General features: G+C 37.0%; 1 long non-coding RNA gene across 1 annotated transcript in view; it reads right to left on the reverse strand.

The window, feature by feature from the left end:
• The window catches only part of LOC147998012 (uncharacterized), a 56,201-nt gene that overhangs the window by 34,602 nt on the left and 7,942 nt on the right, over nt 1-13,657 (reverse strand). The window contains exons 4-5 of the long non-coding RNA XR_015647313.1: nt 2,088-2,438; nt 525-700 (exon numbers count right to left, since the gene is read on the reverse strand). This is a non-coding gene — a long non-coding RNA (uncharacterized LOC147998012). The remainder of the gene's footprint in view (nt 1-524; nt 701-2,087; nt 2,439-13,657) is intronic.

Genomic DNA, 13,657 nt, shown 5'->3' on the forward strand with positions numbered 1-13,657 from the left:
CAATGTTTAGCTCAGATTGAGCCCTACCCGTGGGCAATCACCGATACCTGACACTATTAAAGATACTCTACCGTGCTTGCAGACACAATCCTAGCATAACTGAACTCTCTGTGACTCCACCCCCCAACAGCTGAGAGAAATAAGTATAAAGATTCACCACCAAACAAGAGCTGGAGGTTGGGGAGTCTTTAAAAAATAAGGTGAAGAATCAAGGCCCAGATGATATGTGGGACTCCACAGCAAGACCAGTAGAGTCAACTCACAGTGACACTTGGGGTCTGCCAAAGACTGAACCACCAACCAGAGAGTGAACATAGACCGAACCTGAGCTCCCAGGACATAGGTAACAAATGTGTAGCTTTGTCTTTTTATAAGTGCCCCGGACAATGAGTGTTGGCATCCCATGAAGATGGAGCAACCATTTTGGGATGTAAAGTGAGTAAATAAATAAATGAATTTTAAAAACAATTATCCCATCTACAGACAGCATGTTTTGGGAAGGCCCAATACTAGCTGTTCGGTACCTGCATGAAGACAAAGCCTGTGGAGTGCCTATATCCTTAGAGGCCATAATCCTTTTCATTCTCTTCTTCCATCAGAGTCCCCAAGCTCCACCGTGGTTTGACTAGATGATGCCTGCTTTTGTCTGAGTCAGCAGCTTAGTGGAATCTCACAGAGGGAAGCCATGCTAGACTGCTGTCTGCAAGCATAACAGAGTCATATTAATAGTGTAAGGGATCGGTGCTCATCCATGGGGTGGGTCTCAATCTGCACTAACCATTGGTTGATCATTTTTCACTATCTTCTCTATGCACAGCCCTTTCATTTCTTGTGGTCAGAATGAATTTTGTGTCTAAAGTTGGTGTCTCTTTATCATTCCATTTGGGTTGCTCTCTGGCGACAGCAGATGGTTTCTTTAGGTCCATATCACTGAGACTGTGATTCTCAGCTAAGGAAACACCCATTGATTAATGGGCATCTCTTACCCCAGCTCTCTGCCTCTTTCTGGAAATCACTTCTAGCTCCCGACCCCAATCCATCTAGGCTGCTGTGTCTGGCCTCAGTATCAGAGGATGTGATCATAGAGACTGGATATGCAAGGGGAGGAGCTACCTGAGGGTTCCCCTCCTGCTCTAAAGAGAAAGGGATGGGCAAAGGATTGTGAGAGGGGTGAACTGGAGGGGGGCAGGGTGCAGCATGTAAAGTGAATAAATAAACAAATTAATGTGAAAATAACTAAGTCTACTTGAAGGTAAGAAGCAGGTGTGTGTGTGTGTGTGTGTGTGTGTGTGTGTAAGTAAGTATGTAAGTAAACTTGAAGGTAAGAGCAGTTGTGCGTGTGTCTCTGTGTGTGAGTGTGTGTGTTTCTGTTTGTATGTGTGTTTGTGTGAATATATATGAAGGTAAGAAGCAGGTGGGTGTGTGTTTAATAAATTATCACATTTGAGAAAACAGTGGTCTATGGTGAAGACAGGACAGCTTAGGAACTATATTTACAAAGAAGTGGCATTTGCTTAAGATGAAGAAATGATTTGGTGATTAATAACATTATGTGTTCTTCAAGAGAATTCAGGACCGAACCCTAGCTCCCAAGTGACAGTTCACAAGTGGCTGTAATTTCAGCATCATGGAATCTCACACCCTCTTAAACCTCCTGGACACTAGGCATGGATGAATTGCACACACGAATAAGCAGATAAAACTCTAACATATGTACAACAAAAACTATGAAAACAGAAGAGCAGTTCCTGGTTCACATAATTTGATTTTGGTGAATATTCATAGTGATAAACACAGTCAAATAAACACTTTATTGATCTATAATGCAATCAAAGCCACTAAGGTTAATGATCACATGAGTCACTTAAAATCTATTTATTTAAAAATTTGCAATAAAATATGCAGTTATTAAATTAAAATTTTATTAATATACAATTAAACATTAGTATTCTCATATAGAGCTGAAAATAATACTTTCCACATATTTGTTTGGCTTTTATAAATATTTCAGTTTGTGGTCTGTTTGTTGTTGGTTTTTGTAGGAGTTCATTTCCAGGTATTAACCCATAAACTCTATAAACTCATACCGAATACACTACAGGAACTGAGGCTCTCTTGTGTTGAATCCAGGAAGGTTGCTCTCTGATTTTCTTCTTATCTGATCAATTTTATCTACGTACATTACAAGGATATTTTTCCTCTTGGATTCTTCCTGTTTTGTAAAGCTGATAGTTGTTAGCTGATAAGTGGAGATTATTTAATATTTGAAGATCATTTTTGAATGATATTTCCTGATGTCTGCATTATCAATGTTGTAGATTTTCAAATGCATGGCCATATGAACAGCTATTCAGGGACTGAACATGCCTTATAACTCCTGTTGTTTTGACTCTTTGAAAGAAGAAATCAGAAAAGGATGGTGATTGGGTTAAGGGAATCTGTGGGGGAAAACAGGAAAAATGACAGCATTTGAGACATAAATAAATTAATAATATGAATCAATACAAAAAATAAAGCAGAATTCAAACAATACAGGGAAAGGAGATTTAATTGATAGGAAACAGTATGGTTTTATATCGTAACCTAATTACTAAATTTTATATACTTTAATCAATCTAATGACCAATTCTCAAAAAATTAGAAAATTGAAAAAAATGTTAAAAGTAATTTTGTAGGTTGATCAAATCATAATAACAATGTTTCTAGAACTGTACACTATCTATGCCCATATCCAATCCAGAAATCCAGTTGACATTTAGTTATTACATATCTTATGTTATTCTATTCTGTGATAATTCATTACTATTTTTATCTTATGTGATTACACCTTTGAAGAAAAATACTTTGCTGAAATGTCTCTGAATTTGGATTTGTCCAGTTGTTTTTCTCTAATAGGTTGAGATTATATGTATTTGACACAGATACCAAAAAGTGTTTTTTGCTTTACTTATCGCAGTTATACATTAGGAGGATGCCTGTCATCTTAACAACACCCAATTATGTAGCAATGAAATTATTTTAAATTATTTTCCTTTCATAGTTAAAATATTTTAATGTATTTTCTTTTTTAATTCTTTTTAAAGTAATAGAAATAATAGGAGAATTACTTAATGCCTGTGGAAAGACTGTATGTCTCTTCAAAACTTTAGGACTTGTTTGTAGCATCTCAGTCATTTTTTTAACCAACATTTTGACCTGAATGGTCCTTACTGCTTATAAGTACACTCAGAACAATGAGTCCGAGGAGAATATAATTATTGTCTTTCTGGTTGGGTGACTCATGCCTAAAACAATACTGTAGTTTTAGTGTCATGGTTATTTTTTTAATGTGTTCCATATTTTCAGCACACTTAAATGGAATTTTATTTTTGTTTCAATATATTTCTAAAGACTCAAATTCTAATTTTACGTTATTTCATTTTCTTGTTTAATAGCAACCTGAATCTAATTATCTGACACAAGCCGGCTTTTCTATTTGTATTCTGTCACTTGTAAACCCACATCAATTCTTGTATAATGTGTTCATGCATGCTTGTTTGTGTGTGTGTGTGTGTGTGCGTGTGTGTGTGTTTGTGTGTGAGTCTGTGCATGTGTGTATGTGTGTGTTTATCTGAAACTATGATATTTATGTTGAGAAACATCTGGCTGAAATTCTTTACCACTGCCCTATAGATCAAAAAGTGGGGGAAAGACTACTCCTGTTCTAAGATCATAGGGCCTGGGTGCCCAGAACTGAAGTAGGGACTGACCAAATGTTACACAAAGCAGAGCCTAACAATTCACTGTCCCGAGAACTACTTAGCAGTTCCAGTCCAATGCAATGAATTTACATGTACTGAGGAATATGGAATTGTAGCACAATGAGTTGAGATCATTTACAAACAATTTGTGGAAGATTTCCAAATAGCTAAGAATGGGTACAGAGAATTTTCAAGGACCCTGAGACATTAGCATGTGGTTTAAACGCTGCCCGGATGAAAACATTTAAGTACTGGACTAATCTACTAAAGTAATTTAGTAGCAAACATATATTACAATTGTTTGCAATTAAGCATGGTGGGGAACAAAGGGAACACACTAAAACAAAGTTATGTTTCTAAAAGTTTGTTTCAAGACAGAAAGAAAGACCAAAGGGATTTTGTTTTGTTTTGTTTTCACAGACTTTGCACCTTTTTAAAAAGCACTTTGGGATCTTTAATTACCTTCTTATTATCAGAACTTTCATCAGACCCAGAGTTCTTCTCAGTGCTGCCTTGACTTCTTGGTTCATTAAGGTATATGTGATGGGGTTCAGCATGGATGTCACAGTGGTATGGAAGATGAGCAAGAATTCATCAACTCCTTGTGGGTGGTTAGATTTGGGTCTCAAGTAGTTTTGTCCCAACCCTACAAGGCAACTTATTCCCCATGAAAAAAATGCCAAATGGACACATAACTCATGACTCATTTGGGTTGAATAGTGAAGTGGGGCCATACAGTGGCCAAAGGCCATGGCTGCCAATAGGCAGCACTTTGTTATACCTAAAATTGTGAAGAACAACATCTGTGTGACACATCCCTCCAGAGAGATTACTCAGATCTCACTTACAAGGCTCTCCATAAATTGTGTATGACAGAGACAGTGTAAACAATTTCCAGGATACATAAGTTCGCCAGAAAGAAGTACATGGCAGTGTGTAGAGATGGACTAATGTAGATAGCAAAGGATATGGGAGCAGAATGAGGGTGAACAGGATGAAGCATTCTCCAGGAATCTCAAAGTATTTGACAGACAAGCCCTTTTCCTGCCACAAAGAACAATTGACACAATTGAAACTCATCTCCTGGAAGATAGCAGTAAGCCATTAGAAGGATTCTTGCAGATGAAAGATATTAATTTTTTAATACTTTTAGACACTCACTTACATCAGAGTCAAAGTCTTTCTCTGTAGTCACAAAAATCAAAGCTTAGAAGTGATTTATTATCATAGATTTTCATATCTAATACTTTCTTTCTTAACACCAGGGGATTTTCCAAAGTGTGCTAAGCATTGAGCCAAGTGTCCAAATATTTACAAAGATGGTGCACACTTGTAGTTGTGGCACTAATGAAGCTCAGGCAGAAGCTTTACTATGGGTCTGAGTTCAGTTTCACATGCTGTATAGGCAATCATTCAAATTAAGGTAAAGAAAACCTTTACTTTATCTCATTTTTTTACCCATTCTTATCATTAACTAGTTATCAATGTTATGCAGAAAAACAGATCAACCCACTCGTTACTATGCTTACTTGTTGCCACAGTTATAGTCTCTCCAACCACCCTGTGTGTGTGTTGGGCCCCGATTATTCTCTGATTGCTATGATGAATATTCAAACTCACACAGTAAAGGTATCATTTCTTCAAGACTCATTATTTTTGAAGATAAAGTAAAATCAAATAATCATTTGATAAATAAATGATTACTGGTTTTAATACATAGAAAAGGCAAGGCACATCTCGATGTCTGCACAGTAACGAGGTAGTCAGAGAAGCTTTTTAAGGTGTGTAAAATGAGCCTTGAAAGTGAAGAAGGATCAAGCAAACAACACCATACCACTCATGTCACAACCTTCAATATGACAGCTGGTATTTGTAACTGAATAGTTCCTGTCTCTTTATTGAACATGTTATCTTAGCAGGAGTATCACTGTGTAGGCATGAAATTTCTGTTTTCTTAATATTGTTCATGATATTCTATCAATCAAACTATTGATTTAAATAAATAAAAAATAATAAAATATGTGTTGTCTTCATATGTAGTCTAGGCTAACCTGAAATTCCTAATTTCGTCCCTCAGACTCTTGAATGTGAGTATTCTAAGAGCAAACATGATGCCTGGCTTGATAAGAATTCCGTCCTATTCTTTCATCTAAACATCTTAGAATTCCACCAAACTACCTGTATTTCTGTACACATAGTATGTATACAGTTCCTTCTTCTTTGCTCACTTTTGCATATGGCACCTGCTGTGTGCTTACTTACATGGAAAATTGTTCAGTTCCAGTACAGCCTTGTTTGTTTTCAAATATAATTCTTCGCTTCCAAAATCAAATGTGGGTTTCAGTATTTCCAAATTATTAATAAATAAACATGTTACTTATGGACATAAATACCATATAAGACACACACACACACACACACACACACACACACACACACTTGTATAGTTACACTTTGTTATTCACAATGTAACTGCTAAAGTAGCTCTGTTAGCACTTTGGTGGTGACTACTTTTCATCTTTTTCACATTGTAGCCTTATACGGAGACTGAATATGGACTGCAAAGTTCTTATCATTATGTTTACCATCCTTATTAATCTCTGACCTCTCATGTAATGAGAAGCTCCAGTGTTTAGAATAGTTTGGTTCCTTGGGGATTCTGCCTGTCCCTTCCCATTATATCTTCTGAAGATCAGTCTCATGTCCCTCAAATATTGGAATGTGGCAAACTCATTTTTCTCCCAGTCTGATAACTTTTCCTTTCACATGAGATATCCTTTTCTGTTTTATGGAGTGTATATGTCTTTGTGGAAGTTTGGGTTTTCTTGCCAAAAGATAAACCACTTTTTTTCTGACAAGAGTAGTTTAGGAGATATTTCCATCCTCTTAGGCTCTCTCTCTATTCACCTGTATAATGAAATGTCTGAGCTATGTGAGTAGATCTGCACATAGTTGATCCACAAATCAAATGTGGGTTTCAGTATTTCCAAATTATAAATAAATAAACATTACACCTATGAACATAAATACAATATAAGACACACACACACACTCACACACACACACAACACACACACACACACTCTTATGCCACATACACAAGTGTTCCTATATATTCATGCAGAGACTGAGACACAGAGAAACACAATAGAATAAGAGCATGTAGAGATTGTACATGAATTAAAACAATGAAGGATAATAGTATTTGTTTACATCCTGCTTCACCATTTGGTCACTTATAAACATGGCTAAGAAAAAAATGTATTCCCCATGAGTTTTCTTCTGTGTGAATAAGTTAATTTCCCAAATCACTTAAGTTGATCGGGTGTGGAATGCTTGTAAGCTACATGGTTCATGAGCATGTATGCATGTCTACACACAAACATTTAGTTTTACACTTGTGTACACTGCATTTTGGGAAATTTTTCTCCATAATACATAATTTTCCTTTCTATTCACTAATTGATCAGTAGATTAATTTTCTATTGATCTTAATGAAAAACACAGCTCCCCAAAACAAGAACAAAAAAAAATTAAAACAATAAATGGTTTTCTCAGGAGTGCAGGGGACACAGTCAGTTATAAGAGCTTATTAGATCTATTAGATTAGATCTGACCCAATCAAGCAAAATTTATAAAAATCTAAATGTAGAGAAGATAGGGTTAGACTTAAAGCTCTGACAATTATGAAGCAGGAATGGTGTTGTACATACTTGACCTCTCAGTGGACTCTGCTCTTGTAAAAAAAAATGCTGGAATGCATAGGATTCTATTGTGATGCATTTCACACTTATTTTGATGTACTTTAAATATTTCTCCACATTAAATTAAAACAAACAAACAAAAACAAATAAACAACCTTCCCACAGCCAACAAAGAAAATGACTACATTTTTTAATTTGAAATATTTTAAAGCAACTTCCTTTTCATTAGTAGTTTCTTTATTTGTATAGGTAGCTCTCTAGTTAGAGAGTGAGTCCTTGCCTCTTCCAGTTAAATTTCCAGAATATCAACTCAAGAACCAGAATGTTATATTTACATTTGGATTTGTTCGATAAAAATGATTAATGAGAGATCCTGAGGATTCATAAAAGAAATCTTACTAAAGCTAAAAGCACACATTGCACCTGACATGATAATAGTAGGAGATTGCAACACCCCACCCTCATCACTGGAGAGATCCTAGAAACAGAAATTAAACAGAGATGTGGAGAAAGTAATAGAAGTTATAAAACATATGGATTTAACAGATATTTATAGAACATTCCATCCTAAAAATAAGAATATACATTCTTCTCATAACCTCAGGGAACTTTCTTCAAAATTGACCACATAATTGGTCCCTCAACAGACCTTAACAGATACAGGGAAATAGAAATAATCCCAGGCATTCTATCAGATCACCACACACTAAGACTGGTCTTCAACAATAACAATATTGACAGAAAGCCCACATATACACTGAAATTTAAAAATGCTTTACTCCATGACAACATGATCAAGGAAGAAATAAAGAAAGAAATTAAAGACTTCTTAGAAATTAATGAATAATGAAGATACAACATTCCCAAACATATGTGATAGATTGAAAGAAGAGCTAAGAGGGAAACTTATAGCTCTGAGTGCTTGTGAAAAGAAACAAGAGAGAGAATATGTCAGGAGCTTGATAGCACATGTAAAAGCTCTAGAACAAAAAGAACTAAGTAAAGCCAAGGGGGGTAGAAAGCAGGAAATTATCAAACTCAGAGCTGAAATCAACAAAGTAGAAATGAAAAGGACGATACAAAAGCAGGAACTTTTTCTTTGAGAAAAGCAATAAGATAGATAAACCCTTAGCCAAACTAATCAGAGTTCAAAGTGATTGTACCCAAATTAACAAAATCAGAAAGGAAAACGGAGACACAAGAACAGAATCTGAAGTAATTAAAAAAAATCATCAGATTCTACTATAAAAGCCTATATTCAACAAAACTGCAAAATCTGGAGGAAATGGACAATTTAGTAGACAGATAACAGGTAGCAAAGAAAATCCGGAATAAATAAACTATCTAAACAACCCCATAACTCCTAAAGAAATAGAAGCAGTTATTAAAAGTCTCCCAACCAAACAGAGCCCAGGTCGAGATGGGTTCAGTGTAGAATTCTATCAGACCTTCTTAGAAGACATCATACTAAAACTGTCCAAACTCTTCCACAAAATTGAAACAGACAGCGCACTACCACATTCCTTATATGAATCCAGAATTACTCTTATACCTAACCCACAAAAAGACTCAGCACAGAAAGAGGACTTCAGACCAATTTCCCTTATGGATATTGATGATAAAATACTCAATAAAATTCTTGCAATCTGAATATTACAACACATCAAAAAAAATCATCCATCATGATGAAGTAGACTTGAAACCAGGGATGGAAGGATGGTTTAATATAGGATAATTCATAAATGTAATCCAACATGTAAACAAACTCAAAGATAAGGAGAACATGGTAATTTCATTAGATAGTGAGAAAGCATTTGACAAAATTCAACAACCCTTGTGGATAAAAGTCCTGGAAAAATCACGAATTGAAGGCTCATATAAAAACATAGTGTAAGAAATATACAGCAAACCTGTAGCTAACAACAAACTAAATGGAAAGAAACTTGAAGCAATCCCACTAAATCAGGGACTAGACAAGGCTGCCCAACTCTCTCCCTACTTATTCAAAACAGGACTCCATGTCAGACCCAGACAATTCAGACAGCAAAAGGGGGACAAAGGGATTCAAATTGGAAGGGAACATATCAAAATATCACTATTGGCAGATGATATGATAGTATACACTTAAATGACCCCAAAAGTTCCACCAGAGAACTTCTTAACCTGATAAATAACTTCAGCAAAGTGACAGGGTATAAAATTAACTCACACATAACAGTAGCCTTCCTCTCCTCAATGAATAAACAGGCTTAGAAAGGAAAAAATGAAATCACACACTTCACAATAGTCCCAAATAATATAAAATATCTTGGTGTAAATTTAACCAAGAAAGTGAATGATCTGTATGATAAGAAGTTCAAGTATCTGAAGAAGGAAATTGAGGACAATCTCAGAAGACAGAAAGAGCTTCCATGCTCATGGATTGACAGGATTAATATAGTAAAGATGACAATTTTACCAAAAGCAATGTACACATTCAATGCAATATCCATCAAAATTCCTACATACTTCTTTAATAGAGATAGAAACAGCATTTGCAAATTCATGTGGAATAAGAAAAAGCCAGGATATATAAAACTATCCTCAACAATAAAAGAACTTCACAATAAAAGAACTGGCGTAATCATCACCCTTGAACTCAAGCAGTATAACAGAGCAATAGTGATAATTACTGCACGGTATTGGCAAAGAGACAGATGGATAGACCAGTGGAATAGAATTGAAGACCCAGAAATAAACCCACACACCTATCATTTGATATTTGGCAAAGTAGATAAAACCATCCAAAGAAGTAACATAGCATTTTCCAAAAAGAGTGGTGGTTCAACTGGAAGTCAGCATGTAGAAGAATGGAAATTATCCCATTTTTATGACCATGTACTAAGCTAAAGTTCAAGTGAATCAAGGACCTCCACATCAAACCAAATACACTCAAACTAATAGAAGAAATGGTCCCAAAGAGTCTTGAAATCATGAGCACTGGAGAACATTTCCTGGACAAAACACCAGTGACTTATGATTTAAGATCAAGAATTGACAAATAGGACCTCATAAAACAGCAAAGCTTCTGTACAGCAAAAGATACTGTCATTAGGACAAATCTATAATCAACAGATTGGGATAAGATTTTTACCAATCCTATATCTGGTAGCTGGTAATATCCAAAATATACAAAGAACTTAAGAAGTAAGGCACTAGAAAGCAAAAATTCCCTATAGAAAATGGGGTACAGTGAATTACAAAACATTCTCAGCTGAAGGTTATCAAATGGCCAAAAAACAACTAAATAAATGTTCAACATCCTTAGTCATCAGGGAAATTAAAATCAAAACAAATCTGAGATTCCACCTCACATCAGTCAGAATGGCTAAGATATAAATCTCATGTGACAGGAGATGCTGGTGAGGATGTGGATAAAGAGGAAGACTCCACCTTTGTTGGTGGGATTGAAGACTGGTACAACTCTTTTGAGGTTCCACAGAAAAATTGGACATTCCATGACCTGAGGACCCAGCTATACCTCTCTTGGGCATATACCCAAAAGTTGGTCCAACATACAACAGAGAAATATATTCGACTATGGTCATAGCAGACTTATTTAAAAGAGCCAGAAGCTGGAAAGAACACAGATGCACTTCAACAGAGGAATGGATACAAAAATTGGTACATCTGCAGTACAGAATATTACTCAGCTATCAAAACAATGACTTCATGAAATTCATAGGCAAATGTTATAAACTAGAAAATATCATCTTGAGTGAGGTTACTCAATCACAGAAAAACACACTTGGTATGCATTCATTGATAAGTAGATATTATCCAAAAAGCTTGAATTACCCATCATGCAATACACAGACCACATGAAACTCAAGAAGGATGACCAAATGCAGATGCTTCACTCCTTCTTTAAAAGGGCAACCAAAATACCCATGGGAGGGGATAAGGAGGCAAAGTTTATTACAGAGATTGAAGGACCTGCTTTTCAGAGCCTGTCCCACATGTAGCCCATGCATATTCAGACACAAAAACTAGGTAAGATGGATGAAGCTAAGAAGTGCAGGCTGACAATAACTGGATATTGATACCTCCTGAGAGACATAGACAGTATATGTCAAATACAGAGGCAAATGCCATCTGCAAACTAGTGAATCAATTACCAGACCTGTGTTGTTGGAATTAAAGAAAGGATTGAAAGATCTGAAGGGATTTGCAACCCCATTATAATTACCATGCTAACCAACCAGATCTTCCTGGTACCAAACCACTATACATGGACTGATCCATGGTTCCAAATGGATGTAGAAAAGGAAGGCCTTGATGGATACAATGGAATGAGAAAGTCTTGTTTCTGCCAAAGTTGGAGCCCCACTGTAGGGGAATGTGGGGAGGCATGGGAGGGCATGGGTGGGAATGTGAACCCCTTATAGAAGGGTAGGGGGAAAGGTTAAGGGGCTTATGGACTGAAAAACAGGGAAGGGAATAACATTCAAAATGTAAGTAGGAAATAGCCAACAAGGAGAGAGAGAGAGAGAGAGAGAGAGAGAGAGAGAGAGAGAGAGAGAGAGAGAGAGAGGGAGGGAGGGAGATCAGGGAGGGGAAAGAGGAGGTGGGTGAGGGAGAAGGGTAGGGGGAAAGGGAGAGGAGAAGGAGGAGGAGGAGGAGGAGGAGGAGGAGGAGGAGGAGGAGTTGAAAAAGAAAGAAAACTAAACTTTCATTCTTCCCCATCCCCTCTCTTCCTCAGGTGTTGTTTAGTCGATCATGATAGTGAGATGTTATGAGTGTAATTTCTCGTGTTACTTTGAGACACCATCTCATAGTAAAATTAGTCTCTTACAATCTTCTCGCCCCCTCTTCTGTAATGTTCCTCAGCCTTGAATCAAGTGACATTTTGTTAATAGAGCCTTGAGACTGGATTTGAAGTTTCTCTCCTGCTTTTTGATTGGCTGGGATTTTTTTTCTTACCCCCTTTACCCCCATTTTATTTTATTTTTTTTTGTTTTTTTTATTTTTTTATTTTTATTTTTTATTAACTTGAGTATTTCTTATATACATTTCAAGTGTTTTTCCCTTTCCCGGTTTCCGGGCAATCATCCCCCTCCCCCCTCCCCTTCCTTATGAGTGTCCCCCTCCCAACCCTCCCCCCATTGCCTCCCTCCCCCCATAGTCTAGTTCACTGGGGGTTCAGTCTTAGCAGGACCCAGGGCTTCCCCTTCCACTGGTGCTCTTACTAGGTTATTCATTGCTACCTATGAGGTCAGAGTCCAGGGTCAGTCCATGTATAGTCTTTAGGTAGTGGCTTAGTCCCTGGAAGCTCTGGTTGCTTGACATTGTTGTACTTTTGGGGTCTCGAGCCCCTTCAAGCTCTTCCAGTTCTTTCTCTGATTCCTTCAACGGGGGACCTATTCTCAGGTCAGTGGTTTGCTGCTGGCATTCGCCTCTGTATTTGCTGTATTCTGGCTGTGTCTCTCAGGAGCGATCTACATCCGGCTCCTGTCGGTCTGCACTTCTTTGCTTCATCCATCTTGTCCAATTGGGTGGCTGTATATGTATGGTCCACATGTGGGGCAGGCTCTGAAGGGGTGTTCCTTCAGTCTCTGTTTTAATCTTTGCCTCTCCCTTCCCAGCCAAGGGTATTCTTTTTCCTCATTTAAAGAAGGAGTGAAGCATTCACATTTTGATCATCCGTCTTGAGTTTCGTTTGTTCTAGGGATCTAGGGTAATTCAAGCATTTGGGCTAATAGCCACTTATCAATGAGTGCACACCATGTATGTCTTTCTGTGATTGGGTTAGCTCACTCAGGATGATATTTTCCAGTTCTAACCATTTGCCTACGAATTTCATAAACTCGTTGTTTTTGATAGCTGAGTAATATTCAATTGTGTAGATGTACCACATTTTCTGTATCCATTCCTCTGTTGAAGGGCATCTGGGTTCTTTCCATTTTCTGGCTATTATAAATAAGGCTGCGATGAACATAGTGGAGCACGTGTCTCTTTTATATGTTGAGGCATCTTTTGGGTATATGATTGGCTGGGATTTTTACTGTGATCTTTGCTGCAGAGAGTGTAATTAATTCTGTATATAAGGACACATGGCTATGATTGTTGTTAGGTATGATACTGGCTTTAGTATGTAAGGGGCTGTACATTCTCCCCCATAACCACAGCTTCAATAACCTTATATATGTGCATAAACTACCAGTACCATCCGTG

This window comes from Rattus norvegicus, chromosome Y (genome assembly GCF_021556685.1).
Source record: "Rattus norvegicus strain SHRSP/BbbUtx chromosome Y, alternate assembly SHRSP_T2T, whole genome shotgun sequence".
Lineage (NCBI taxonomy): Eukaryota > Metazoa > Chordata > Mammalia > Rodentia > Muridae > Rattus > Rattus norvegicus.